Consider the following 6,000-nt stretch of genomic DNA (forward strand, 5'->3'; position numbering starts at 1 on the left):
TATTGCCTTCACATTCTGTTCCTTCGGCGAGATGCCATGTGTCCCTATTTCGTGTCCTAAGTATGTCACTGAGTGAGTCCCAATTCTACATTTGCTCCATTCCGCCGTTAAACCTTTTCCTTGCAACACTCCTAGAACTCTATGCAGCTTCTTATCGTGCTCTCCTTTGTCGGAGCCCATCACTAAGATGTCATCTTGAAAATACTGCACCCCCGAGATGTCCTTGAACAGCCTATGCATCAGCTTCTGGAATACGGCCGCGGCGGATGCCAAACCAAAGGGCATCCTCCGGAATTGGTAGCACCCAAAGGGCGTAATGAAGGATGTGTACTTCCTACTTGACGGATGCAGTTCTATTTGGTAATATGCTGACGTGAGGTCTATGGTGGAGAAGTGGGTGATACCTTTTGTTCTCGCCAGCATCTCCTCGATCCTGGGGAGCGGAAATCTCTCCACAATGAGGTTTTTGTTGAGCTCTCTGAGGTCCACACAGAGCCGGACCTTACCATTAGGTTTCTTGACCACCACCAAGGGCGATAGCCATTCCGCACTGTCCACTGGCTCTATGATGCCTTGTTCTTCCAACTTCAGCAGTTCCTGTTGCACTGCTCCACTCGTAGATATGGGTATGTTCCGGACTTTGTGTACAACTGGTACTGCCCCCTCCTTGAGGACCATTTTATGTACGAATTTGTCCAGTTTGCCCACCGTGCCCTCAAAGACCTTGGGGTATGCCGCCTTCCAGTCTTCATCTTTCGTGAGGGGCCATTCATCCGTTAACAGTATCTGCTCTTTCCCTCCTGGGTTGAGTATGATGCCGAGATCCCCGGCGTCTCTCCATCCCAACACCGATGGGCCCTTCTCCGCCATGTACAGGGTGCACGTGGCCGACCTTCCTCTGAATTCGAACACAAAGTCCCGGCACCCCACCAGGGGGATGGTATCCTCTGTATACGAGATGGGTCTGATGTCCGGAGGCATTAGGTCTGGCCCCACAACAGGTGCAAAGTCCTCTTCCCATATCGATCTTTGCACGATGGTCCAGGGGGACCCTGAATCGACGGCCACATGTACCTTCACTCCCCCGATGAGCATGTCCGTGCGGGGCTTATCTCTTCGCTTCCCTGCCACTTCCAGCACCTGGTCCTCTATGCACAGAACCAAATCATCCTCGTCTAGGTCATCCTCCTCACTCAAATTTGCTGTGGCTGAGTCGATGCACTTGACGGTGGACTTCGACCCCTTCTTCCGACACACCTTTTCAAAATGGCCGGTCAAACCACAGAACGAGCACCTGGCGCGGAACGCGGGACAACGTCTGTCCTGAGCCGTGTGCGCTGCGCTGCCACATCTGTAACACGCAAACTTATTTCCAGGGCTGGAGCGGGCCGTCTGTTTTCCAGTCCCTCTTGTGTCCTTCCTCTGGTCTCCATACGTGCCTTTGGACTTGCTGGACTGTGGTGCCTCATCAATCTTGTTAATCATCTGCCTCGGCCCACTTTCCCTTTTTGCCGCGTCTGCGCCTCGCTTAGACATTTCTGCCTTCTTGACCATCGCCACCACTTCTTTAAGGGATGTCTCGTTCTGCGCCCATAGTTTGTCCTGGACCGCTCTGCTGGTGGTGTGCATCACAATTTGGTCTTTTATGTATTCATCCTGCAGAGCCCCATACTGACACGTGATAGCCAGGCGTCGGAGCGCCGCCACATAGTCATCAATGGATTCACCCACCTCTTGTTTTCTCTGTTGGAAATTATAGCGGTCTATAGAGACACAAACTGCTGGGCGGTAATGGCTGTCCAAGTCGTCCAGTGCATTCTTGAAGACATCTGTCTCCGTTGCACCCCTCTCCTTGGGTACCAGATTCTTAAACACCCTCACCCCTTCCGGGCCTAAGTTGTGGAGCAACAGTCTCTTTTTTCTTTCCGGTGTGTATTCCCCTTCACTTTCATCTCCGAGAGCCTCAATATAATTCAGAAAGTATTCTTTCCAGTCTTCCCATTTTAACTGCGGTTCTCCCGGTCTGGGTAGGAAAGGGACGGGTGCCATCAGGGCTGAAGCTTGATTTGCCATTCTGACTTCGCCTCTGGGGTCTCCCTCCTGGGCCCTTCGTTGGGTAGGCTCACCGGATGCTCCTGCACTCCCTGCCGTGTCGCCTTGGCCCCTGGGACTACCTGGGGTATTGTCCCTCGCACCCTGCGCGGTTTGCTCAGTCTTCCCCCCGTCCTCTAGCTTGGGGGTGGCGCCCTTGGTTGCCAGGGTGCTGGCTGAAGTCTCCTTGTATTTTGGGCAGCACTAACCTGACTTATAAGGTCGGTGTTTTGGCTTGTACCGTGCTGCTGCGCTGCTGCCACGCCCTTTGCTCTTCCTTTTTGATGCCCTGCCTTGCTGGCTCGTGTGTGGGTTGTAGGGGGTGCTTGCTCTCGTCCACTGCGCCTGGTGGTGTTCGGATGCCAGCCTCGTCGCCACTGTAAAGTTCCTTCCTCTCCCCACATGTACACACTGAGCCACTGTAAGGTGAAGAACTGATATTTATTCAATATACAAAGTATTCTGAGCTTAGGGCGCCGAGCGTCTATCTAGCCCAAGCTCCGGTCGCCAACTGCCGCTTTTCCTTGTTCGCGCCTTCCTCATCCGCTCTCTGCGCATGCGCGCGCCTACCGCTCCAGTCTATGGCGTGACGCGTCATCGCGTACACGCTCATAGACTAGAGCGCATACCACAATACTTTCACCCCTGTACAGAGATCTGGGCCTAAATCCATAGTTTTTTTGCACTCCGCACCACCCTAGTTAAGACATGGCCATATGCAAATCAGCCTTGACCCTGTGCCTCATGGGAACAGTCCAGCCTGAACTGCCAAGCCATGTCTTTCCTGGACCTGAATAAAGCATCCTAGGACCAGTTTCTGGCTATCAGCCGTCTTCAGCCAGGATAGCTTGACTCCAGTGGTGTGGAGAGCATGGGACTCACGTCTGAGCATACCCATCACACTCGGGGTGACAAAATGCAAAAATAACAGTTGATGGACAGAATGCAAAACAATGTCATACATTCACCCCAGTACAGAGATCTGGGCCTAAATCCATCGTTTTTTTGCACTCCACACCACCCCAGTTCAGACATGGCCATATGCAAATCAGCCTTGACCCTGTGCCTCATGGGAACAGTCAAGCCCGAACTGCCAAGCCATGTCTTTCCTGGACAGGAATCAAGCATCCTAGGACCGGTTTCTGGCTATCAGCCGTCTTTAGTCTTAAATTGGCAGGGTATGTTCAGATGTGAGTCCCTTACTCACTTTGCCACTGGATTCAAGCAAGCCCGGCTGAAGACGGCTGAAATGCAAGAAACCGGTCCTCGGAAGCTTGTTTCCGGTCCAGGGAAAGCATGGCTTGGCAGTTCAAGCTGGACTGTTCCCATCAGGCACAGGGTCAGACTGATTTGCATATGGCCATGTCTGAACTGGGGTGGCAGAGTGGGCTGAAGAACGGTGATGGATTAAACCCAGATCTGTTGACTGGGTGTGAGTGTTTGATTGGTTCAGATGCTTCGTCCATCACCACCCCCTTTTGTACCACTTTGATCGCCATAAGTTGGCAGGGTATGCTCAGATGTAAGTCCCTTGCTCACTTTGCCACTGGATTCAATAAAGCCGGGCTGAAGACGGCTGAAATGCCAGAAACCAGTCCTCTGAAGCTTGTTTCCGGTCCAGGGAAGGCATGGCTTGGCAGTTCAGGCTGGACTGTTCCCATGAGGCACAGGGTCAGACTGATTTGCATATGGCCATGTCTGAACTGGGGTGGCAGAGTGGCCTAAAGAACGGTGATGGATTAAACCCAGATCTGTTGACTGGGTGTGAGTGTTTGATTGGTTCAGATGCTCCGTCCATCACCACCCCCTTTTGTACCACTTTGTTCTCCATAAGTTGGCAGGGTATGCTCAGAAGTGAGTCCCTTGCTCACTTTGCCACTGGATTCAAGCAAGCCAGGTTGAAGACGGATGAAATGCCAGAAACCGGTCCTCGGAAGCTTGTTTCCAGTCCAGGGAAGGCATGGCTTGGCAGTTCGGGCTGGACTGTTCCCATGAGGCACAGGGTAAGACTGATTTGCATATGGCCATATCTGAACTGGGGTGACAGAGTGGGCTAAAGAACAGTGATGGATTAAACCCAGATCTGTTGACTGGGTGTGAGTGTTTGATTGGTTCAGATGCTCCGTCCATCACCACCCCCTTTTGTACCACTGTGTTCGCCATAAGTTGGCAGGGTATGCTCAGATGTGAGTCCCTTGCTCACTTTGCCACTGGATTCAAGCAAGCCGGGCTGAAGACGGCTGAAATGCCAGAAACTAGTCCTCGGAAGCTTGTTTCCGGTCCAGGGTAGGCATGGCTTGGCAGTTCGGGCTGGACTGTTCCCGTGAGGCACAGGGTCAGACTGATTTGCATATGGCCATGTCTGAACTGGGGTGGCAGAATGGGCTAAAGAACAGTGATGGATTAAACCCAGATCTGGTGACTGGGTGTGAGTGTTTGATTGGTTCAGATTCTCCGTCCATCACCACCCCCTTTTGTACCACTTTGTTCGCCATAGGTTGGCAGGGTATGCTCAGACGTGAGTCCCTAGCTCACTTTGCCACTGGATTCAAGCAAGCCGGGCTGAAGACGGCTGAAATGCCAGAAACCGGTCCTCGGAAGCTTGTTTCTGGTCCAGGGGAGGCATGGCTTGGAAGTTCGGGCTGGACTGTTCCCATGAGGCACTGGGTCAGACTGATTTGCATATGGCCATGTCTGAACTGGGGTGGCAGAGTGGGCCAAAGAACGGTGATGGATTAAACCCAGATCTGTTGACTGGGTGTGAGTGTTTGATTGGTTCAGATGCTCCGTCCATCACCACCTCCTTTTGTACCACTTTGTTTGCCATAAGTTGGCAGGGTATACTCAGACGTGAGTCCCTTGCTCACTTTGCCACTGGATTCAAGCAAGCAGGGCTAAAGACGGCTGAAATGCCAGAAACCGGTCCTCGGAAGCTTGTTTCTGGTCCAGGGGAGGCATGGCTTGGAAGTTCGGGCTGGACTGTTCCCATGAGGCACAGGGTCAGACTGATTTGCATATGGCCATGTCTGAACTGGGGTGGCAGAGTGGGCCAAAGAACGGTGATGGATTAAACCCAGATCTGTTGACTGGGTGTGAGTGTTTGATTGGTTCAGATGCTCCGTCCATCACCACCCCTTTTTGTACCACTTTGTTCGCCATAAGTTGGCAGGGTATGCTCAGACGTGAGTCCCTTGCTCACTTTTCCACTGGATTCAAGCACGCCGGGCTGAAGACGGCTGAAATGCCAGAAACCGGTCCTCAGAAGCTTGTTTCCGGTCCAGGGAAGGCATGGTTTGGCAGTTCGGGCTGGACTGTTCCCATGAGGCACAGGGTCAGACTGATTTGCATATGGCCATGTCTGAACTGGGGTGGCTGAGTGGGCTAAAGAACGGTGATGGATTAAACCCAGATCTGTTGACTGGGTGTGAGTGTTTGATTGGTTCAGATGCTCCGTCCATCACCAGCCCCTTTTGTACCTCTTAAATTTAAAAGGGTCCCAAACTGTCCATGTTATTTAAATGGCGCAGAGGCTTAGTAAGGGCCAAGGCACTCGAAAGTATCTTGGTTGTTGACTGTTAAATTCCGGATTGCCATATGGCCAGATGTTCAGTGCACCCTTGAGTCAGTAATGATTGCATTATACTGTGCATTTTAAAGCACTTTCTATATATATATATAGGAAGCTCTTAAATATGCGGAGCGCTCAGTCGCTTAACTATGTGGATTGTACGCTATTACCATGTGGGGGTTGTGGTTGGGGGTGCCTTTGCTTTGATCCTGTATAGGAAGTGTTTCCATGTGCGTGATGATCACCAAGGATTCTTTATTATGTTATGGGATGCAGTGCTTTGTGGCGTGATGGATGAGAGAGTGTGAGAGATAGACATGCATTTTTATAGTTCACGGTAT

This window comes from Lissotriton vulgaris, chromosome 11, assembly GCF_964263255.1.
Source record: "Lissotriton vulgaris chromosome 11, aLisVul1.2, whole genome shotgun sequence".
NCBI lineage: Eukaryota > Metazoa > Chordata > Amphibia > Caudata > Salamandridae > Lissotriton > Lissotriton vulgaris.